The sequence below is a fragment of the Chrysemys picta genome, chromosome 1 (genome assembly GCF_011386835.1).
Source record: "Chrysemys picta bellii isolate R12L10 chromosome 1, ASM1138683v2, whole genome shotgun sequence".
NCBI classification, from domain to species: domain Eukaryota; kingdom Metazoa; phylum Chordata; order Testudines; family Emydidae; genus Chrysemys; species Chrysemys picta.
In genome coordinates this window covers 286,349,647-286,375,176 of record NC_088791.1, presented here as the reverse complement: position 1 = coordinate 286,375,176, position 25,530 = coordinate 286,349,647, and the positions used below count along the sequence as shown (strand labels likewise).

At 40.5% G+C, this 25,530-nt stretch overlaps 1 protein-coding gene across 3 annotated transcripts in view; it reads left to right on the top strand.

The window, feature by feature from the left end:
• The window catches only part of TDRD3 (tudor domain containing 3), a 278,767-nt gene extending 273,629 nt beyond the window's left edge, over positions 1-5,138 (top strand). For all 3 annotated transcript variants that reach the window (XM_005296948.4, XM_042861717.2, XM_065581151.1), the window contains exon 14: positions 4,897-5,138. The gene's annotated coding sequence lies outside the window, so the exon portion shown is untranslated. The remainder of the gene's footprint in view (positions 1-4,896) is intronic.
• Positions 5,139-25,530: the final 20,392 nt, after the last annotated feature.

The window sequence follows — 25,530 nt, the reverse complement described above, 5'->3', positions numbered from 1 at the left end:
GGTTTCAGTGAGCCTATCGTGGAATTGTCAGGTGAAAGGATACCTGACTTCAGCACAAAAAATAGCACATAAAAATCTTCATTGTGGTCTGAATCTTTAGCGAAGATCTCTTTGCAGCTATAGTTTATTAATTTATTAATAGTGTATTATTTTAAAATTGAGATGATTCATCTTCAGAAAATGTAACTGGCATCTATGCTAACAAATTTAAAAGGCAAACCATACAATCTCTAGACCCCCAAAACGTATGATGTTACTAAATTAAAACAACAATCCAGTGGCTATTAACAGCTGAGTTATCAAGCGTGCCCCGCTTGTTAGCTTTTTTCTTACTTATGGATCTAATAAATCCTTCAATCTTTAAGTGTTGATCAAAGGTCGGTAATAAGTGAAGTGAGATGTCTTAAATCGCATCGTGTTTGGTGAGCATTAACCAGTGAATCTTTTTCACTTGCCTCTTGTTTTCTTGTATGTTTGTTTTTATTAAGCAGTACTTAAATTTGTGGTTGGCTTCTGCTGTCCTCTTCCTCCTTCACATGGCTTGGAGTATATTGCTCTAAATTCCTTTGCAGGGATCGGCAACCTTTGGCATGTGGCTTGCCAAGGTAAGCACCCTGGCGGGCCGGGCCAGTTCGTTTACCTGCCGCGTCCGCAGGTTCGGCCGATCGCAGCTCCCACGGGCCGCGGTTCACCGTCCCAGGCCAATGGGGGCTGAGGGAAGCGACGGCCAGCACATCCCTCGGCCCGCACCACTTCCTGCAGCCCCCATTGGCCTGGAGCAGCGAACTGCGGCCAGTGGGAGCCGCGATCGGCCGAACCTGCGGACACGGCAGGTAAACAAACTGGCCTGGCCTGCCAGGGGGCTTACCCTGGTAGGCCGTGGGCCAATCCCTGTTCTAGAGTATGTTTTAACTGCAGTTAATCTAGACTATAACTAGGGCCCTACCAAATTCACGGCCATGAAAAATGCGTCACGGACTATGAAATCTGGTCTCCCCCCAGGAAATCTGGTCTACTGTGTGCTTTTACCCTTTTGTGTGCTTTTATGATACAGATTTCATAGGGGAGACCAGCATTTCTCAAATTGTGGGTCCTGACCAAAAAAGGAGTTTCAGGTGGGTCACAAGGCTATTTTAGGAGGGTTGCAGTATTGCCACCCTTACTTCTGCGCTGCCTTCAGAGCTGGGCAGCCAGAGAGTGGCGGCTGCTGACTGAGGGCCCAGCCCTGCAGGCAGCAGTGCAGAAGTAAGGGTGGCAATACCATATCATGCCATCCTTACTTCTGCACTGGTGCTGGCTCTGGCTCTGCCTTTAGAGCTGGGCTCCTGGCCAGCAGCCACCACTCTCCAGCTGCCCAGCTCTGAAGGCAGCGCCGCAGCAGGAGAATTTGCACAAGTAAGGGTAGTAGTACCATAACCCCTCCTGTAATAACCGTGCAGCACTCCACTTTCTCCACACACACCCCCCCAACCTCCTTTTTGGTTCAGGACCCCTACAATTACAACACTATGAAATTTCAGATTTAAATAGCAAAAATCATGAAATTTATGATTTTTAAAATCCTATGACTGTGAAATTGACCAAAATGGATGGTGAATTTGGTAGAGCCCTAACTATAACCTGGGTATTGACCCAAACCTTCTTCTGTCCACACAGAAAAGCCTCTAACCCAGTTTTGAGGGTGCTTTAAAACAGATTAGCTGGCATGGCTTTAGCTTGGGTTTCACTTCAGCCTGGCAAATCTGCCTACTTTGCAGTGAGAATGCAGGATAATCAAACCTGCACACTGTTAGTCCTCCAATCAAATCACCCAGTTCCATCTGGGCTGTTCTACTTGTCTAACAGCTCCTTTCTTCTGCACTGCACTTCTGCACCCATGTTTGCCTGCTCCATTTCTGCTGCATTTCCACACCATTTGAACAGAGATGCCATCCAAGAAACCTTTCCTCCATGCTGCCAGTTGGTCAGAATCTGACACGAGGCTTCTGGTAAAGCTGTGTGTGTGATATCAGTAAGACCCATAATTCAGGGAATGTACGCACAATCAACAGTTCTATGATGATAACTCTGAGAAGCTGGCAGCAGAGGGAATTGAGCAGGTGGAATCTCAGTGCTGAGACTAGTTCTCCCATAATAAATTGTGCGTGAGTTTATAGAGTGGCACAATTGAATGCACTGCGTGGGACATCCTGCTAGAAATCCAGCCCAGGGCACAGGCTGATACAGCACCATTGTGGATACAGCCACATGGTTTTGGCATGGGTAGGGTTTTGCAGTGAGGATGTTCCACCCATAGTCTGCAATGAACATCCCTAGTGGGGGAGGGATAGCTCAGTGGTTTGAGCATTGGCCTGCTAAACCCAGGGTTGTGAGTTCAATCCTTGAGGGGGCCACTTAGGGATCTGGGGCAAAAACAGTACTTGGTTCTGCTAGTGAAGGCAGGGGGCTGGACTCAATGATCTTTCAAGGTCCCTTCCAGTTCTAGGAGATAGGCTATCTCCATTAATTTGTAATTTGTAAATTTAATTTGTGTTTCTGAGGCAAAAGGACAAGTACTTTTATTTTCTGATGCTAAAATGCCCTGCTTTCTTGGGGATTATTCCTTTAGTTTTGGCAACTGGGCATACAAAATTTATTCCTGGCTTGTGTCTAGGTGATAATTGAGCTAATTATTGACACCCTGTTTAGTATTCTCTGTTTTGATAGCCCAATATATTTACTGAGAAATTTGCTGAGAAAAGGTGAGAGAGTCACCGACACCAGAAATTTCACAGATAATTAAAAATGCAAACAAACCTTTATGTATTTCCGAACCTCGTGGGGTATAGACAAACCTGGATTCTAAGTTAACTGTAGCTGCTGAGGAAAAAAAAGACTTGAGTGTTGTGCAAAACTTAATAAAAACCCTGTTCAAAGTTCAGTGGCTGTCGATAAAGCTAACAAAATAGGAAATGATAATGAAAATACTGTATTGATGGTACAATCTGTCTTGGAATACCATGTTCAGCTGTGATCACTCTTACTTCATAAGAGATATAGAAAGAGTAATAGAAGTCCACAGATGGGTGAGGATAATGGTTAGAGGCATGGACAGTCTTCCATAAGAGAATGATTGAAAAGCTTTGGGATTGTTTAATGAGATGAAAAAGAAGGGACTTGAGAGAGTTATATTTGGTTGCTCCTTCTTACCCTTCCTCATATTGCAAGAACAAAAGGATATTTAATTAAAATGAAAGTCAACAAATTTTAATCTACTAAAAAGAATCTTTGCTGCGATATAAATCCTGAAGTTTCCCGTTGACTTCAGTAGGGCCAAGATCTAATCCCTATAGTTTAATAGGATTCAAAAAAGGATTAGGCATTTATATGGCTAATGGGAACATCCTCAGTTGCATAATAGGTGAAAATACAGGCTGGGAGGCGATAGTAACCCTCTATTTCACAACATAAGCAAACCACTAACTGATGGGAGTTTGGAAGAAACTTCCCCAATGAGTAGATTATTCTGTAATTGTTTACTACAGGGCTCCTTACACCTTCCTTTGAAGCTTCAAGTACAGGCCAGTGACAGAGACAGGATACAGGATTAGCTGGACCTGCTGGTCTGATCCTGGGTGGCAAATACGATCTTCCTAACAGTTTTCTAAAATGTCAAACATGGTTGTTTTTTTTCAGGATCTCTCTCAATTAAGTGGCTATATTTAGGTGGAAAAATATCTGCACAACAAAACAAACTTAAACACGCTTTATCTATAGTTAGTAATTAAATTCTGCAGAGAAAATTGGTATATAATTTATTTTAAAAGAAAATAGAGGATTTTTTTTTAAAAAGGTGTCTCGTGATGTTGAATAGTTTCTCAGCATGTTTTGTCATCTTTTAAGAGACAGTCCTAATAATATGTTTTAAATATCACTATACTACTTCCTCACAATTTAAAACATTATTCCGTAGCTGAAGAAATCAGATATTTCCTCCCTCCAATTCTGCACAGAAGCTGTTTATTTCAAAATTTGCTCAAAAAGATGCATCCAATAGCTATTTCTTGCCCAAAACTTGGGGTTATTGGCCAAATGTAATAAATGGCCAATGGCAGCTTAGACTGTTACACCTTGGCTAATGTTATCAGTCCCAATGCAGTTCAGTCTTAATGTACTTGTATTTATGCAGTTCAAATATAAAATGTAGTGGGGTTATGCATATCCAATATTCATTGTCATTACAACTCATTATGAAACTATATTATTTGCCCACTGACTAATATGAATCTTGGTTGCACTAGATCAAAAAATTTTGCTCTCCTTGCCTATTATAATGTAAAATCTCCGTAACTATGACTAAATATAAACTGTTTACTTTTCCAGAAATGGGTTAGACTTTTAACCATCTCAGTAGTAAGCATTTGTGCTTAATTTTAGAACTTTGTGTTCACTAATCCATTTGGGTACTGAAGTATATATCAAAGTTCTCTCTATTTAACTGAGTTTACTAGGTTTGCTTTGTGGAGTTTGTGATGAGTCCAACAGAATCTATAGAGGAAATTGGCCTGTCTGAGGTGTAGGCAGGTGAAAGAAAGATCAGCTTTACATTGCAGTAGATGGGTTTTCAAACATGGCAAAGACATCCATCAGACAGGCCCTCTTAGTATCTTTTTCAGGTAGATCACTATGCTGCTCTCTGTGCATTACATTTTGGGTGGGGGGAGAGGTTGTTTTGTTTTGTTTTTTGGTAGTATAACAGCAGTCATGTCTATTGCATTGGAGTATAACCTTCCAGTTTACTCTTCTAAAGGCTTATTTCTCTAAGTACAATAGAATAGATATGTACTCTTTTGGATGAAAAATAGAAATTGTACAGAAAACAGCTTTGTAGCTTATGTATCTTATTTTTTCATTTAGCAAATTTCTTGGGGGGGAAAAAGTCATCAACAGCCCCCCCAGTGCTCGAGACTTCTAGAAGAACTACTGGCTTTTCCTGAGGAACAGGATACAAGAAAGCTGGCTGGTGTGATCAGGAGGAATCCAGAGCTGACCAGCACCCAAGATTTTTTTAAAGTTCTTAGTTGTATGAAGCAAAATACTTTTTACATATGAAAAAAGAAAATTGTTATTGCTCCCATCAATAAACCCATGGTGCACTATTCTGTTCTTTGCCTTATATTTTACTTATCCTTGGATATTACTTAAATTTCAGTATGATCCTTTTTATTCATTTGGAGTAGACTTTGCATCCAATCCTGCTTCCATTAAAGAAAATAGCAAAACTCCTACTACATTAAATGGAAGCAGGATTGGGCCCTTAATATTATTTTATTTTTCTAGAATAACCATTCTAAAACTTGTTAGAACATCTCCAGTAATTATTGTAGAGTGGAATCATGGACTGACTCCTACACAGCTTGGTATGTTTCTTTTCCAAAATTACCTAAGGCCAAAGTTATGACTTTGCATGCTATGCTGTTCACAAAATGTGCTTAAAAGGCTAATGAGGGATAATTGGTCAGTATTTCAACAGTAATATCCTAAATAATTTTAGCCAAACATTTCCTTTTAAAAAAAATTGATTGTAGTTTGCTGTGGAAACAGATATTGAACGTGGCACAGCAAGGTATGCCTTTGCATCAAGGTACTTTTAACTAGGCGTACAGCACCAAGGACAGACTCAAAGGCACAGGAGAACACAAAGTACACTTGAACTGTTGAATATTAAATTCTCACTTTTTCTTATAGTTTCACATTTTGCTTTTATTGCTTCAGTTACTGTTGGAAACATTTTAATTAATCTTCTTTGAAGCTTGACTAAGGGGCCCCAGGTGGGGAAGGCTACATTCACTTTAATCCTTATTGCAGAATGGGTGAAATTTTATCCCTGTGCAGAGAGGCAGTACAAGAGCTATGCACCACCCATGTCCCATGTAAGCCTTATTTTGATGGCTGAAGTGGGACTGAAGTGGTGTACAAGGGCAAGAACAAGTTAAAAATTACTTAGACAAGGTAGATGTCTTCAAGTCACCAGGGTCTGATGAAATACATCCTAGAATACTCAAGGAGTTGATTGAGGAGATATCTGAGCCATTAGCGATTATCTTCTAAAAGTCATAGAAGATGGGAGAGATTCCAGAGGCCTGGAGAAGGGCAAATATAGTGCCAATCTATAAAAAGGGAAATAAGGACAACCTGGGGAATTACAGACCAGTCATCTTAACTTCTGTACCCGGAAAGATAATGGAGCAAATAATTAAGCAATCAATTTGAAAACACCTAGAAGATAATAAGGTGATAAGTAACAGCATGGATTTGTTAAGAACAAATTGTGTCAAGCCAACTTAATAGCTTTCTTTGACAGAGTAACAAGCCTTGTGGATAAGTGGGGAAACATTAAATGTGGTATATTCTGACTTTAATGAGGCTTTTGTTACTGTCTCTCATGACCTTCTCATAAGCAAACTAGGGAAATACAACCTAGATGAAGTTACCATAAGGTGGGTGCAGAACTGGTTGGAAACCTGTTCCCAGAAAATAGTCATCAGTGGTTCCCAGTCAAGTTGGAAGGGCATGTCAACTGGGGTCCTGCAGAGATCAGTTCTGGGTCTGAGTCTGTTCTATATCATCATCAGTGATTTAGATAATGGCATACAGAGTACACTTATAAAGTTTGCAGACAATATGAAGCTGGGAAAGGTTGCAAGTGCTTTGGAGGATAAGATTAAACTTCAAAATGATTTGGACAAACTGGAGAAATAGTCTGAAGTAAATAGGATGAAATTCAATAAGGACAAATGCAAAGTACTCCATTTAGGAAGAAACAATCAGTTGCACACATAGAAAATGGGAAATGACTGCTTAGGAAGGAGTACTGCGGAAAGGGATCTGGGGGTCATAGTGGATCACGAGCTAAATATAGGTCAACGGTGTAACACTGTTGGGGGAAAAAAAAGCAAACATTCTGGGATGTATTAGCAGGAGTGTTGTAAGCAAGACACAATAAGTAATTATTTCCCTCTATTCAATGCTGATTAGGCCTCAACTGATTGTGTCCAGTTCTGGGTGCCACATTTCAGGAAAAATGTGGACAAATTGGAGAAAGTCCAGAGAAGAGCAAGAAAAATGATTAAAGGTTTAGAAAACATGATCTATGAGAGAAGATGGAAAAAAATGGATTTCTTTAGTCTGGGGAAGAGAAGACTGAGAGGGGACATGACAACAGTTTTCAAGTACATAAAACATTGTTACAAGGAGGAGGGAGAAAAATTGTTGTTCTTAACCTCTGAGGATAGGACAAGAAGCAATGGGCTTAAATTGCAGCAAAGGCGGATTCGGTTGGTTATTAGGTAAAACTTCCTAACTATCAGGGTGGTTAAGCACTTGTATAAATTGCCTAGGGAGGTTGTGGAAACTCCGTCATTGGAGATTTTTAAGAGCAAGTTAGACAAACACCTGTCAGGGATGGTCTAGATAATATTTAACCCTGCCTTGAGTGCAGGGGACTGGACTATAAGACCTCTCAACGTCCCTTCCAGTCCTATGATTCTATGTGATTGGGGAATCATTGGAGCCCACAACCAGTCCAGTGGCCCTTTTGAAATCTGTGGGGAGTCCCCCCAGTTTCTAGGTCCTGCTCTGTTTCCTCTCAAGGTCCCTTCCAGTCCTATGATTCTATGATTGTGATGGTCCGCTGCACAAAGGTGAGTTTCATCCAGGTAAGTGTAGCAGAGTGATTTAGTCGGTCAGTAGGCCTTGTGGTCGGGGCCTATGATTCCAGTCTTTTTATCAGTTCAGGGTGTTCCGGTCCTCTGGATGGACTGGCCCAGCTGGATTTGCTTCTTGGCTGGTAACCCCTAGGTCTGTCCTCCTTGGGGCCAGGAATTGTAGCTCTGGAGTGGGTAGGGGGACCTGGACCCTCCCTCTCCACCTGGTCCCTACCCAGGGCCTTGAAAGTTCAGTGGCGTGAGATGGCCTAGGTATGGCCAGCCCTTTGCTCACCTTTCCCTGGGCCACTTCCTACCAGACTTGTGTCTCAGTTTGGCATGTGGCTGTAGTTTACTTAGTCTTTACTTCAAAATCCCTGCAGCCTAGGGCCAATGCCTGTGGCCCACTTGTGCCCCTTGCCCATGGTTCTTGGCCGGGGTGGAGAAGGATGAGACTTTCAGCCACATCCCATCAGTAGAAGCTTCTGCTGCTGCTGCAGAGTGGTGCTCCTCCTGGAAATGGCCTCTCTTACTTCTCTTAACTGGGGCTGCGGAAGCTCCCTTTATATTGGTCTTCTCCCCAGGAGCATGCTCGACAGTGCCTGAGGTACATGGCATTCTGGGCCTAGCCCTTCCCCCACCTCAGCCTTAGTATGGGGTTTGTAAACCCCATCATAGGAAGTGTTAATAACATGTATGAAAGTATCAGTTCCTGGGTGGAAGTTGGATTTCTCTCTACAAAGTGCTAATACAAACTATACCAGGAACACCAGAACTACTACAACAAAAAGGATTTATACTGATGTAGTTAAATACATTTGTATAATATCTAAGGCAGATACTGTGGTCTCAAATCTGCAAGCACTTATGCACATGTTTCACTCTTAAGTATGTGAGTACTCATACTGCAGTCAAACTTTAAAATTAGCACTTGCATACATTTTGGCAGGATCATGGCCTTACCTGTAATTATATATAAATGAAATCACTATCTTAGAGTAAGTGGGGTTTTTTTTTCTAGTCAGCTAAATAAGGAACAGAAAGTTTTGCCATCCTAGTAGATCCTAAACAATGGCCTGAGAATTGTTACAAAATTCAGAAGTAAAATTAAAACAAAAATGTAAAATTATTATCCACAAATGAGCAGTACAATGTGAAAGCTATTCACTGTTAATTAACACATAACTATCTAGTTTTATGAAGTTTCCTGGTTTACTTTCCAACTCCTTACCCAGAGACCATCAGTCAATCTGATCAGTGCAACTAAATTGTACCTGCAACTAAAATGACCAAATACCTAAATTATAGGTCTAATATACTGATTGCTGTTTGATGTTTCCCTTCCAGCATTATCAATGAGACCACTTACAGCAGCTATTCAACTTCACAAAGCTATACAGGTTATAGTACTACTTTAAAAGTAGTTTTGTCTTTCCAATGATAGTAGACTGTGAGCTTGGACAAGCATTATTAAGGACAGAGCCCTACAATCGATGTACCAAAGCAGTCAGTGAAATTGAAATCATTTTTTATATTACTCTGAAATCTCTTGCTTCCTTGAACTAAATCCATAAAATCCAGGAAAAGAGCAGTCTGATTTAGTGAAATGCAAAACAATACAAAGTCAATTTAAATTATCCATGAAAATTCAAAGAATCTGTACAAAATATGGTGTGCCTTTCCTCTATTGCACACTCATGTGATTCTGAAATTATCGAATGTTAATGGACCAGTCCATTTACAAATGAAATGTGTACATAACTATTTTTATTTATGAAACACTGAGGTCAACATCCATGTTCCATTTCTCCCTCTGGCTACATATGTTGCTTGGTGATACACAGTAACTAGAAAGCTTGTGTAACTGGCCACCATGGGATTCTCATAGTGTAAGAAGGGAACTTATTTCCCATATCTTTATAGTCCCTGTCCTATACTGAAGTAGTTATCTTTCCTGTGTTTGAGTTAACTCTGTTAAAAATTGCTGCATTGCTCTGATTCTTTAGATGCTTGAATATGATTGATTTGATTAAATAGAGAATGTTTGCATCAACCTGTTTCTCAGGGGAAGGGCTTTTTAGTTTTTACATGAAATATTGTTATGGCAATTAACCTTTGATCATTGATCCAACATATGGAAAAAAGATGATGATAATATGGGTCTCCTTATATCGTATTTCCTTGATTTACATAATGCATCTATCAAAAACAAAACACCTCTACGCACATGAACAACATAAACTCAAACATATTAATATCAGTCTAAATATTTGTCTATAAAAATATAATAGAAAACCCATGCAAGAGAAAAACAAAACAAAAACTCTTCAGTAAGCCTTCTCTTTCAGAAAAAGCCTTAGTGAGGCAGGCTTTCAAGTATGCCCCAGGAGTTAACAAACTTTAGTTTGGCTGGACTAACAAGGGAAGTAAATTCCTGATTCTAAGGCTGTTGGTCTTCTGACATGTACTTCTAGGCAGAGCTGGATTCTCTGCTCTGAGTGACATTCAGACACTGAATTGGAACAAAAAGTCAATTCCCAAGAACCAAAATTTCCCCCCCAAAAAAGTCAATCAAAACATTTGTATTGATAAAATCAAATTGTTTTGTTATAATTTTAACTTTATTTTATATCAACAATACATATATAATGCTTGAAACAAAAATAAAATGAAATGAAATATATTTTGTAGGGCTGTCAATTAATCGCAGTTAACTCGTGATTAATTCAAAAATTAATTGTGATTAAAAATGAATCATTATTAATCGCACTTTTAATCACACTGCTATTTAATAAATTCAATTGGTATTTTATTGTTTATTTTGAATGTTTTCCTACATTTTCGAATATATTTATTTCAGTTCCAAAGTGTACAGTGCTCACTTTGTATTATTATTTTTATTACAAATATTTGCACTGTAAAAATCATAGACAAAATAAATAGTATTTTTCAGTCACGTCATACAAGTGCTGTGTAGTGCAATCTCTTTATTGTGAAAGTACAACTTACAAATGTAATTTTTTTTGTTATATAACTGCACTCAAAAACAAAATAACGTAAAACTTTAGAGCCTACAAGTCCGTTCAGTCCTATTTATTCAGCCAATCGCTCAAACAGGTTTGTTTACATTTACAGAAGATAATGTTGCTCCATTATTATTTACAATGTCACCTGAAAGTTAGAACAGGCGTTCACATGGGACTTTTGTAGCTGATGTTGCAAGATATTTAGATGCCAGAGATGCTAAACATTCATATGCCCCTTCATGATTTGGCCACTATTCCAGAGGACATGCTTCCATGCTGATGATGCTCGTTTAAAAAAAAAAAAGTGTTAATTAAATTTGTGACTGAACTCCTTGGGGGAGAATTGCATGTCTCCTGCTCTCTTTTACCTGCATTGTGCCATATATTTCATGTCCTAGCAGTCTCGGATGATGACCCAGCACGTGTTCATTTTAAAAAAACTTTTACTGCAGATTTGACAAAACACAAATATGTTAGATTTCTAAAGATAGCTACAGCACTTGACTCAAGATTTAAGAATCTGAAGTGCCTTCCCAAATCTGAGAGGGAGGCGGTGTGGAACATGCTTTCAGAAGAGTTAAAAGAGCAACTCGCCGATGCGGAAACTACAGAACCTGAACCACCAAAAAAGAAAATCAACCTTCTGGTGACATCTGACTCAGATAATGGAAATAAACGTGCATTGGGCTTCACTGCTTTGGATTGTTATCAAGCAGAACCCATCATCGGCATGAATGTATGTCCTCTGGAATCGTGGTTGAAGAATGAAGGGATATATGAATCTTTAGTGCAACTGGCACGTAAATACCTTGTGATGCCGGCTACAATAGTAATATGTTAACACCTCTTCTTCTTTCAGGTTGCATTTTAAACAAGAAGCGAGCAGCATTAACTCCTGCAAATGTAAACCAACTTTGTCTAAGGGTATGTCTACACCCAGCCACTAATTCGGCGGCTGGCAATGAAGTTCTGGGTTCGACTTATCGCGTCTTGTCTGGACGCGATAAGTTGAACCAGGAAGTGCTCGCCGTCGACTGCGGTACTCCAGCTAGACGAGAGGAGTACCGCAGAGTCGACGGGGGAGCCTGCCTGCCGCATGTGGACGAGGTAAGTTCGAACTAAGGTACTTCGAACTTCAGCTACGTTATTCACGTAGCTGAAGTTGCGTACCTTAGTTCGATTTGGGGGTTTAGTGTAGACCAAGCCTTAGCAATTGGCTGAACAAGAAGTAGGACTGAGTGGACTTGTAGGGTCTAAAGTTTTACATTGTTTTATTTTTGAATGCAGGTTTTTTTAATGTAATTGTACATTTGTAAGTTTAACTTTCATGATAAAGATATTGCAGTACAGTAATTGTATTAGGTGAACTGAAAAATAAAATTTCTTTTTTTTTACAGTGCAAATACTTGTAATAAAAATAATATAAAGTGAGCACTGTACACTTTGTATTCTGTGTTGTAATTGAATCAATTATTTGAAAATGTACAAAATATCCAAAAATATTTAAATAAATGGTATTCTATTCTTTAACAGTGTGATTAATCACAATTAAGTTTTTAATAGCTTGACAGCCCTAATATTTCAAAATGAAACATTCCATTTTGATCTTATCAAAATGCTTTGTTTTATTTTTTTCTAAATGAAATTTTGCTGAAATTGACATTCCCATTAGGAAAAACTGGCATTTTCTAGTAGAGGAATCATCCATTGGAAAATTTTTAACCAGCTCTAATTTTAGGGCCCATCAAATACTTCCATTGATCTTAACGGGAAGCAGTGGCCAGGACATCCCTTGCCCCACGCTACTTCCCGCAGCCCCCATTGGCCTGGGACGGCGAACAGCGGCCAGTGGGAGCCGCGATCGGCCAAACCTGCAAACGCAGCAGGTAAACAAACCAGCCCAGCCCACCAGGGTGCTTACCCTGGCAGGCCACGGGCCAAAGGTTGCCAATCCCTGGATTAGAGCGTTACCAGAGGGTTGGTCCCTGAGAGAGAGAGCCCCTGAATCATGTAAGAGTTTATAGATTATGCAGACACCTGGCATTTACTGAAACAATCTGCAAGCCAATGGAGTCTATGGAACGCTGATTAAATAACCCCCATGCATGAAATTGCTCCAAGTAAGCAAGCAGCTATAGTCTGCGTTTCCTGAAGTTAGAATGATCTTTAAGGGTAAAATGCATGAATATTATGACAAAGTTTGCATGCACTAATAATTTGTAACCTCACAAGCACAGGCAGAGAAAAACACGTAGCCATACCTGTTCTCTGGATATACAGAAGCAGCCAAAGTTACAATTGGACCCTTAGACTACATATTTAGTCACAAAAGTAAGTCCTCCAGGGCAGGGATTGTCTCTGTTTATACAAAGCCTCACACCATGGGGCCTCAATCTCAATTGGGACTTTTAGGTGCTACCATACTGTACCTTTTCTTGGTATCAGTAATATATATTTAATTATTACTCCAGTCAAAGGAGGTGATATCTCCTCCCCTTCTTTGGTTGTTTCCCTAGTCCACCAGCTGTGAGAAACAGGTTCTTTTCTCTGTGATACAATAGTTTGTTTGTATTCTTAGAATCCTTGTCTCATAGATCAATAAATTGGAAAAGGATGGCTCAAGATGGAAGCTGGTCTTAAACAGAGATCATGCTTCATATTCTGTAAACATTCGTCAGGAATGTAATGCCTTATCTAAATTATAATATAGCCAGGATCTAGCCCTAGAAAAGGCAAGGATATTCACTCACTCGAATAAGCCACGCTTACACAAATGGTGAGATCTGCACCAGCTTTTCACAAGGTAGGTGGTAAGAAAGGTTTTTATATTTTTAAATAATTTTTTTCAGTAAAGAGCTAAGGAATGTTTCAGCTCACAAGCCCGCGATGTTGTTTTTATTCCGCTAGCTGAGCCCATATTCACCAGTATCTATACAGCCCTCTAGAGTGTTAACCCAATGAACCTGAGAGTGTTATTTCTAATTCCGGAAACTTTTTGTTTTATACCGTTTCATTCCTTAGATAGGTCTTTTAATGCAGACTGGAGTCTGATGTATTGGATTGGGGTGTGCTTTCAGATCAGGGGAATCCATGTGATTCAGTGCAATATTTGTTATGCCAGGTTTATTGTTGGCTTTCTCCCACTCCTCAGCTCAACTCCTACCTCTCTCCCTCCTTCCACATAGAATCCCAGTTTAATAACTCCATGTCAAAGGGCCTGATCCAACCCCCATAAAATACTGTTATTGACTCAGTGAGAGCTGGATAAGATCCAAAGATTCAAGGTTCCTCATTAGACAATTCAGCAAATCCAGGTGTGATGCTTTTTCGATGCACCCAAATCTGCAGGTAAGTGTGTAACCCCCCTACCTTATCAAGAGAGATATTTGCTGCTAACTGCATGACAGCTGTCATCCCTCTGTGTTAGCCACATTGACATCACTCCGCCAGCCCTCACTTTGCTTTGCAGATAACACTTTGTGCACCCCAATTCCCAAGCCCCCTGGGAAAGTATTCCCCTGGAGTATCCAGCCCCTGTCACTAGATCCTCACAGAAATGACCAAATTTGCTATCTCCAAAAAGAGAGTTCTCACCAGCCTGTTTGATGCAACTAAGAATTCACACTTCACTTACTACACTGAGCACTGAGATCTATTTATGAGAACACAGGGAAGTTTATTACCAAAGAGAGATTTAAGTGACACAAAGTGAGGATAATGGAAACAGAAATGGTTACAAATAACACACTTCTAAGAGACTAAACATGACTTTGACCTGAAGAAGAGCGCTGTGTAGCTTGAAAGCTTGTCTCTCTCATCAACAGAAGTTGGTCCAATATATTACCTCACCCCCTTGTCTCTCTAATATCCTAGGACTGGGTACCTGGAGCCTCCCCCACCCACGTTCTTGGGCATCTGGGTGAGGAGGATATGGAACTTGGGGAGGAGGGCAGGTGGTTATACAGTGGATGCAGGGGGGATCTGTGCTCTTCAGAGGGAATAACTAATGTTTTCCTAAGGATGCTTTAATTGTATGTCATTGGCTTTCCTGCAGCTCCACCAGATGCCTCATCATGTCAGTTTGCTCCCCCCATAAGCCTCAGCATTGCTTCCTGCCTCTGCTCATCGTGCTCACTTAATGCTTTCCTGGCCTCTGCCACTGAATGCCTCCATACATTAAGCTGTGCCCTATCAGTGCAGGAGGACTGCATGAGCTCGGAAAACATGTCATCGCGAGTGTATTTTTTTCACCTTCTAATCTGCGATAACCTCAGGGACGGAGATGATAGGGGGAGCATAAAAACATTGCACCTGCGGGGGGATAAAAAGGGAGAGTAAAATTTAAGATGATACATTTCTAAGAAAAAAAGGGAGACTCTTTCACAGTGAATCAAGCAATTCACAGCGGACAGCACATGTGCTTTAGGTATAAGATCACATTTTGCCTTTTATAGTGAGCGTCTGTCGGTGTGGTGACACCGGGCAACAGAATTTGGTTTCCAGGCAGCCATGGTAAGCCAATGGGTACACGGGGTTGGCTTCTTATGCCTTCATAACATGTGGGAATGGTTTCAAACTGCAGCACCCTCCTTTCCCATAGCAAGCAATGCTGGTTCGGTTTCACATTTAAAAGGACGGGCTGCGGTTTTTGGGTGGATCTGCAGCACACATCTCCCCTCATCCCTCCAAGTGGCTATTCTCTGGGATGATCCCTTCACCCCTCCCCCCACCGCATGGCTATTCTCCGACATGATTCCTTTTAGCCAAGTGCAAACAACCCAGCATGAATGGGGTCCTTTTACTGTTCCCTTACAAAAACTCCCCTATTTCAACCAGGTGACCATGAATGATATCACTCTCCTGAGGCTAAAACAGAAAGATATAGACCGAATGTTGCTTGAATGAGACCAAAACCCAGGACCATTTGCTGCCATGGTTTGCGCTACAATGATTCCAGACTACTTGCTACTGCCTTGGCGTGGTAAAGTGTCCTACCATGGAGAACGAAATAAGGCAGCCCTCCCCAGAAACCTTCTGCAAAGGCTTTCAAAGTACTTCCAGGACAGCTTCATGGAGATGTCCCTGGAGGATTCCTGCTCCATCCCCAGACACATTAACAAACTTTTCCAGTAGCTGTACTGGCCACGAATGCCTCTCAAGTCTTTAGGGCAAATCAAACATTAAACTCTATTGCTTTTAAACCCTGTACTGTAGTCACAAATGTGCACTCACCAGAGGGGGATCCCACCTTGCGAGGGTATTAGCTCCAGGGTGATGAAAAGGTCCTGGCTGCTGGGAAGAACAGATTCACCGCTTGCCTGCTGCACATTCTCCTCCTCCTCCTCTTCCTCATTCACAAAATCCTCCTCCCTGTTGCGTGAGACTCCCCCCTTGCAGGTGTCCATGGACTGTGGTGGAGTAGTGGTAGGGTCCCCCCCTAGAATGCCATGCAGCTGATCATAGAAGCGTCATGTATGGGGCTCTGACCCAGAGTGACCATTTGCCTCCTTTGTCTTTTCGTAGGCTTGCCTGACTCCTTGACTTTCATGCGGCACTGCTGTGTGTGTCCCTGTTGTAGCCTCTGTCCACCATGCCCTGTGCAATTTTGGAATATATATTAGCATTTCTTCTTTTTGATTGGAGTTCAGCCTGCACAGATTCTTCTCCCCATACAGCAATCAGATCCAGTGTCTCCCTTTTGATCCATGCTGGAGCTAGTTTGTGATTCTGGGGGGACTGCATGGTCCCAGGGCTTTTCCTGTGTACCTGGCTAGTGCATCTGAGTTCAAAGTGCTGTCCAGAGTGGTCACATTGTAGCAATCTGGGATAGCTCCTGGAGGCCAATACCGTCAAATTGCATCCGCACTACCTCAAATTCGACCTGGCAAGGTCGATTTTGGCGCTACTCCCCTCGCCGGGGAGGAGTACAGAAGTCGATTTTAAGAGCCCTTAGGTCAACGGAATGGGGTTGGTTGTGTACACGCATTCATTTTAAAATCAACCTAACCCCGTAGTGTAGACCAGACCTTAGTTTAAACATATTTTTGGTATCTACAAACAGCTTCTTACGTGACACCTGTACATACATATCACCATGCTTATGATGACCAGTATGATAGAAGCTTTTATTTGATACCTTTTGTGACATTCTTTATAGATAAATATGACAGCAATGTGTTTGATGTAGTGAGTTTGTCAGGCCTGATAGGACGCCTTTGCCAGTTGGCACTGAGGGGCTCTGAGGCTCACACCAAGGTATACTGTATAGTTGTCCACAGTGATGGGCATGGCACAAAATTCTATATAGACACCCTTTCACTTTGACACATTTCCAGAAGCTGCTTGGGACTTTACAGAATGTGCACATGCTCTCTCTCGCTCTCCTTCAAAGGCAATGGTGTTCTTTTTTAGTTTGCTGGGTTTTTCCAGTGCCCATTTCTTATTGGATTATATGGATTAATTTTTTTTCTCCTGATCTGCTATTTCTTTACTGGACCATTCTGGCTTTAATTATACATTTTTCTTTCAGTTACATTTTCTTAGGCACCATGAGAGTCCTTTGATTCTGAATACCTTAGATATTAAGTTACTGCTGCAGCATAACTTCATTTATCTCAGAAGTGTTACAGACCACAGACTGAAGCATGCATTTGGATAATCAGGAATGTTCACTGATCCACATGCTCTGTGAAGAGATATAGTTACATTTTGGATGTAACCATGACTGCATACGTGAGACCAGAATCAAGCCTTTTGAAAGTACAGAATATTCCAGAAAAGGAAGGCTGCAAATGCTATCCATAAAAAAAAGGGGACATTTATCCTTACATTTAAATAGCTAGACCCCTAGAAAGGAAGATAAGCATTGTATATAATAACAATAAGACATTTGTAAAAATTTTCACTGAGTTCTAAGGAAAATATTTCTAACAATGTTCTACATAATTGTTACAAAGAGAAAAAACAACTCAGTGTGAAATACCAAGACATTTTAAATCGAAACAGCTTTCTTCAACAGCCAATACAGACTTTGATGTACAGTAATTAGTCAGATTATACATTTGCCCTCAGTTGACAAGAGAAAAAGGATATTTTACAGAAGATGCTCCTGTCATTTGCAAGCTTCAGAATATGCCTTAAAATTGAAAATACAATCCTTTTTCTCACTTTGTTTTGTATCTTTCTTTAAACTGTAAAGGTTAAAACAGGTAACATTTTAAAACTGCTTTACAGTAAAAATATTATTCTTAATCCCAAACTTAGCACTCCAACTATTAGAAGGGATAACTAATGTTTTGCTAAGACTGCTTTAATCGTATGTCGTTGTGCTCCAATTTAAAATCCACGTTAATTATCTATCTCATGTTGATTCTTCTCTTGTGCTAGTCAGCAAGAGAATGATTTAAGAGTTGCATAACTCTGGCTGAGCATGATAATAAGAAACAAATCATAACCTCTTAATGGAAAGGAATGTGGGCCTTTAGATAACAGAAAAAGCATAACCAATATGATACACTGGGACAGTATTGACCTGGCACAAATGAAATAGCAGTCAGCTCTCTAACTGAGAGTATAAAAGAGCAAGATTACTGTAGCGATGTTCTGAATAGCAGCCAAAGCAGTAAAATAGCCTTCTTCAAAAATCAAATAGATTTTCTTTCTTTAAAAAAAATATTTTATTCTATCCCCTGCTCAGGTAATCATATCCAAGTTTGACTGTTATGGGATGTTATTGATGTTGTGTTTTTTGTTTTGTTTTGTTTGGGTTCATTTTGATGATTAAAGTACTGCTAATAGTGTTGACTGATCTTAAATACTGTGTTCCTTACTCAGGGTTCACTTGGTCATTTCTCAATCAAACTCCCACAGAATGAAACTGTGTAAAAACTGAATTAAGGACCTCAGGATTTGCCTCCGTTTGTGTCACTGTCTACACCTGTCACACTGACATTAACAGTAGAAGTGAGATATATAGGTACAGCTACAGAATTCAACCCTTGACACAGAATTGTGCTCCAGAATCTTAGCTTTCATTTAAAAAAAAATCTAATTCTTATTCTTGTGCAGGTAACTGAACAAAATGTGAACTGATGCGGTGGTGCCAGCCTGTGTCTTCAGTCTGCCAGGCAGCAGGGGGTTAGGAGCCAGAGCTAGGGTCTAATTTGCAGCCAGGGAGTGGACGATCCAGAAATATAGGTTGATGTGTGGGGCTAACTGAAGAACAGTGCAGTGGCCAAGCATATTAGATGGTGAATTCAGTTTACAAACTTTTTCTATCCTAACGCACATGGCAAGAAGCCTGTTGTTGTCTAGGGTGCTTGGAAAACATGACAGGAGCTGAGGCCTGGGAAATGGAACTTGGACCACCTGGAGAGCATATGCTCTCATCCTCAAAAATAATCACTGGACAAAAAATAAGTGTTGAAAATAAGCACTGATAAATGTTATGTTGTTAAGTATGTTTGATTATTAAACTTTGTTGTGCAGGAGAGAGACGGTATTTTGTGGCAACAGAATAAATTAATTTTGCTACAGAATTTAGGGGTTGTTTCTGCACAGTATATGGGGTCCTGAAATGCAATACCTAAAGATCTAAAGTGCCAACTGTTTAAGATGTCTCCTCCAGATTACAAATGTTTCCTTTTTATTTTCTCTTGTCTTGCAATGTATATAAACATTTTGATAGGGTTCATTACATCAAAGACACTCCATGTTGCATGACTCCTTATTACTGAGCTCTCCTTAAATGAATAGGGTGTACCTGAGGGTAGATGATGTGTTGTTTCTGTTCCTGTGTAACTAAGAAGAATGACCTGTTACTAACGCAAGGCTGTCTTTCCTTTTGATTTGAAGTCAGAAATGATGACTGTGTTAGTGTCTCCTTCACACTAGCCAGTGGAGCTTGTGTTTATGTTGCAAATACCTGGAATAACACGTGCCAGCAACTTGACAATTAGTAATACTAATGCTCCCTTTTATGTCTCAGCATGCACAGGATCATATTCATAGCCAATATAATTTGCATTGTGATTCATAACAATGCCATTTTTTCTGGATTTTTTTTCATTGCTATAGCAGATGGCAAAACTTGTGCTATTATTTGGTGCTAGTTAGAGCATATATTTTTGTGCCAGTTACTTTCATTACAGACCATTTTCCCCCAGTGTTAGTTTTACCTGCTGATATTTATACACAGATATTAAGCCTATTAAGAACACCTAATTTGACCTCCTGCACAGGCCATACAATTTCACTCAGTAATTTTCCATCAAACCCATAATTTCTGGCTGACCTTAGATCATCTATCTTAGAAAGATGCCCAATATTGGCATATTCAAGTTCAATTTGTAAAAGGTTTGTAAATTTTTGTTTTGAGAGACAGCTTTCAAAAGGTACTCCCAGGGGAATTCTGCACCATTGTGCATGCACAGAATTCATGTCCCCTGCAGATTTTTTTTTCTTTGCAGAAAATACATTCTGCTGGAAAATGCTGCAGCTACATCTTTCACCCACCAGGGGCTGCTGTGGCACCAGAACAGAGGGCAGCCAGCTCATCAGACATAGCAGTCACAAGGGAGGAGGAGAGGCTGCGTTCTTCACAGTGCTCTGCCCTCTGGGCCAGATAAGGAGGCCCGGGTTATGGGAGGGACGGATAGAGGGGGACACACAGGAATACTGGGTGGTCACATAGGCTGGGGTTCAGAAGGGTTAGTGGGGGGGACAGACGGGCAGGAGCTGAATGGAAGTGGGATACAGGGTCAGAGGGGGAGAAGGTGGAAGGACCACATGGAGACATTTATTTTGCCTAGAATTTTCCAGGTTTATTTATTTATTTAAGAATTTCTCTAAAAAGTTTCAAGAAAATTAGTCAAACTGTTCTTTGAGTTACAGACCATTACAAAAAACACGCTAATTTAATTTTTTTACTTGTATTTTACTTTTCTTTTTGTCTCAATGATGACATTGTGGGAATGGCAATGTGAATCTCTCAGTACTGGGTGATTTTTTAAGTCCCAGCTCCTGGAGTTATTTTATCCCATGGAAATCTCAACTCTCTTTTAAAATAAAAAATACATTTCTAGCCTCTAAAGCTATTAGAGAAAAGCTTGAAAACATGAACCCTAAAGGTTTTAAGAAACAGATGGCAAAGAAAAAGAACTCCAATTTTATTGTTTAAAAAATCTCATGATTTTTAAGCCAATCCGTTACTCTTGTTGTGGGAGAAGAAAAGCTGACTTGTGATTTTTGTATGCTTGTGGTTGGCAATAATGAACTGAGCACAGTAATTCAAACAGGGTTTGTTACTATCCTCTTAAAGTTCATCATAGTAAAATCTCCTCGAAAAATAAACTGTATTGGAAGAAAGCAGGTTTCAATTAAGCAAAGTTGTTCACAATTGTTGTATATAACTAAAATGGTTAATATTGTATATTAGAGGATTTCTACTGGCCAGTTAGTGCTTAGAGAATACTTAGTTCTTCTATACTTCAGCAGTATAACTGAGACTGGGTCTATACCAGAGAATTAGTTTGGCATAACTACATTGCTCATGGGGTGTGAAGAATGTGGATTACCTACGCCGACAGGAGAATCCATCCTGTGGTGCAGCTATGCTGCTGTAGCACTTTACATGTAGACAAGCCCTGAGGTTTCCCTCATGGCATAGAGAGGCCAGTCATAGTCCCTGCTAGGCCTTAGCAAGCTAGAGTTGCTGATCCAGAGACCACAAATCATTGACTTTAGCCCAGCAAGGTAATCCTCAAACTTAGATAGGCATGTGCCTTAACATCAGCCCTGCAAGCTCGCAGTCCCACGTTCGTGACCCCAAAGAAGTCTGCCTATGCCTTGACATAAACACAGCTAGTTAATGAAGCTGAGCCGATAACTGAGGCCTATACTTTGACATTAGATACTCATTCGCTGTCAGTAAATTCTTAAATATTGTTTTATCATTGTTTAAGAAATGGTCTGGCTAACAATACTAAAATTAGTCAAAGATATTATTTTCTGACATTTTTGGGTTAATTTGCTCTTTGGTGAGTATTTGTACTTCTCTGGTGCTTTCTCTTGGATGAGCTCAAAGAACTTTTCCAGCATTCAATATGTTTCGCCACCCTAGCTCACTATGAGGTAGGTTAGTAGTAGTGTACACATTTTACAAATGAGAAAACTGAGGAACAGAGAGGAACTAATGTTACAAAGATCACATCATGAGTTGAGAATAGAACACAGGACTCCTGCCTCTCATGCTCCATTTCTCTAACAAGCCCATACTTCTATCAGTTACCCCTTCTGAAGTGTTTAAGAGGGTAGAAATAAAATGGATGAACTGGCGAGAAGCAATTTGGTCACTCTCCTGCTCCTGTGGCTGAGTTAACAAAAGAAACTCAGATATTATGACCTCACCACACTGTTGCACTACATAGCTTATGTCCAGATGCCTCAAACAAACCTTATGAAGGGCTCTTTACCCAGTATTGCAAATTGCAGCTAATTGGGTAAAACAATCTGAATTATTTGGTCATAAGTGGTTTGAGCATGAAATTTCCATAAAGAAGACTTGCCTTGGGCACCTCCCTAATAAAAAAGAGGATGGAAAGACTATCAAGAAACCTTCTGCTGGGACAGGCACTCAGAACAACAACTAGAAAAAAGTTTCATGAGGGAACCATGTCCAACCCCCATTGGAGATATCATAGTGGCGTTTTATATATGTCATGGAAAAGTAAAGGGATACTTCCCAGCTGGGAAAAGTGTAAACTGATCAGGACAAAGCCCTGGCTAGCCATCATTTGGCCCTCTTGCTGGATAAGAGGACTTCAATTGGTCTTTTACATTTCTAACCTCTATGATATCAAACCAAATTGGATAATAGCATTTAACCGGATTTTGCAGCAATCCACACCTCTGTTGGAATGTGTTGCTTCAAACTTGTCTCTGCTCTCATTAAGCGCAGTAAGCAAGTGTGTTAGTTCATATTAGAAAGGTTCTTTTTGTAACCAGAGGTTCTCTTTGTTGAGGCCTGCTGCTGCTGCTGGACAAATGCAGGAAGAAATCAGGCTGGAAATCATGGAGGAGGATACTCTTTCTTGAGAATTCCAGCACTTACCATTTTTAGCTAGGTTAGAAAAACTAGATCATTTTCTGGCATTTTGGCTGAAACCAGAAAGCACAAAGGTAGGTAAAGGAAAGTGTAATAGAGTCCTCGGAGGGCCAGGTTGCCTAGTGGGTAGTGCACCCAGTTTCCAGTCTCAACTCCCAGTGGGAAGGGCTTTCAGTCCAGTTCCTAACTCATGTGTGTGAAGGTTTTACAATATCCTTGCTCTTTTCTTACTAGAGGGGGAGTGGAGCCTGGGCCCTCCCATTCCACCATGCTCTGACCCAGGGACCTAGGAGAGGCAACAGTGTCCATCACCCTGATGTGCCCTTGGAGTAGTCTCCATGGGTCACTTCCTATCATCCATATCCCCACCTCCCCCATCTCCAAGTCCAATGTAGGGTTATTGGCCAGACAAGGGTTTCCTGCTCAAGGTACAGCTTCAAAAGGATGGATCTGGAGGTGTGTCATTTGCATCTCTCTCACCCCAAGTGTTTCTTAGGAAATCCATCTCACACATACAATCCTGCAATAATGCATAAACATTTGTATTTTTAATACAAGTTCCTAAGCACCTAATCCCATATCAACAAGGTTTAACTTCATTCCACAGGTTTCTCCAGACATTGCAGGATATTCTCACATCTTGTCATAAGAATCAAAGACATTAAGTAGCCATCATCATAGACGATGTGAAATATTTCATTTCTATTCACTGAGTGCAAAACAATTTTCTTTCCATGTTACAAAAGCAGCTCATCTTCTTGGTAAACACTAGGAAGACCCAGAAATAAGCTATTTAATTTCTTTAAAGAAAATAAGTGTATATTTTTGAGTGAAATAACATGAGTGAGCTCAGATTAGACACCCCTTACAACAGCTGAATCTGAACCAATTCATGTTGGGTAGCTTGATGCAAGCCAAGAGCACTGTGTCTGCTCCATGTTGGTGAGGTTCTTCTGGTGACTGAACCTGCTTTTGACAGGTAGTGGAACCCTGCATGGAAGTGCTATGAATTCTTGCTAAGTCACTGTAGCAGATAACTCTACATTGGATATAAGGGTGAGGCTTGGGTAGAGAAGGCTCTGGGCTTGAGTGATCCTTAAGGAGAAACTCTGGGAGGTGGCTTGGGGCTAGAATTTATACTATATTTTTTTCTTTTTTTTTTTGTAAGTAAAGACAAATTTCATTGTGGTGTGAGTTTTGACCCTATTCAGCCTGTGTAGATGGTGTTTTGGAGTAGAGTGAGAAAGCCATGTGGTGGCAGTGATACACTTTATGATGCGGTAAAACCCAAAAGCAAAACAGTCTAATACTGTCAGAGTAAAGTCTCTCTGCTTGCTGCTTGTAATTCTGGAGTAGACTGGAATAAATACCTGTCATGATGTCAAAACAGGGCTAGCCTGAGAGGCAAGCATAACAACGTCCGACAAGCACTGATTCGGCAACCCAGAGACGGATCCCTCTACTTTCGGCAGCTGGACTGGAGAACAGGCAACTCTTGGCCTGCACTCCAACTGCCTCTTCAGAAGTTTGGGAATGTACAAATGATAATGCTGGTCCTAGCCTGAAATGCCTGTCCAAAGAAAAAAAATTATTGTCCTCCTGGACTTATTTTGAAAGGTGTCATAAACAGACAGTTAAGGGTTAAGAAGTTCACATCGCCTAGCTGACACCTGACCAGAGGAACCAATGGGGGGGACAAGATGTTTCAAGAGGATGGAGGGAAGTTCTTCCCTTGTTCTATTCATTAAGTTCTGTGCCGGAGTGAAAAGATCCAGGAATCAACCAGGGTAGTGAGTATTAGAGAAGGAATAAATTAGCTTATGTTTATTTCCTTTTGTGACTTCTTTTGTAAAAGAGGGAGAATTAAATTGAGTTTTTCTTTTGTGTAACTTTATGGTTTTTGCCCTAGGAGGACTCCTCTGTGTTTTGAATCTGTTGTCTGTGAGATTTGCTTGCATGTTAATCTCACAGAGGTTTTCATTTAACCCTTTTCTTTAATGAAAAGTCTTTTCTTTAGAACCTGATTGATTTTTCCTTGTTTCAAGATCCAAGGGGGTTGGATCTGGACTCACCAGGAATTGGTGGGGGAAAGGGAAATTAAACTCAAATCCTGCCAGGAAAGGGGGAATGAGTAATTTCTCCTTGGTTTAAGATCCAAGGATTTTGGATTGTGTTCACCAGGGAATTGGTGGGTAGAGGGAAGGAAAAGTTTCCAAATGACTTTCCCATAAACATTTGTTTAAACTGTTTGGTGGTGGTGGCAGCATACTGACTTGAGTTGGTAAATCAGCTTAGGGGTTCTCATGCAGGTCCCCACATCTGTACCCTAAAGTTCAGAGTGGGGGTGAAACCTAAACAAAAGGTTATACTTTATTACTAGCTATCCTTAACTGTAGCAGTAACATATATCAAATTATTCCAGCCAAAGCTTGGAACAGAAGGTACTATCTGCAGAGGACCATAAAGAATGAAGGTCCTATTTTCTTTTCATAGATATTAAAAATCCCATGGCACTTTGGAAATCCATTTCAGCTTCTGTAGCTGCCTGTGGAACTTTGTACAATCAGAGCATTGCTCAGGCATTTTATGCATAGCTATTTTGAAGAGAGTCTTCAGATATTATAGTGAGCCATTTTTTGTCCCTTTTCCTCTAGCTTTTAGTTGTGTGTACCACATATGGAAGTCATTAGCATGTACCTATGTATCCTGTTTTAAA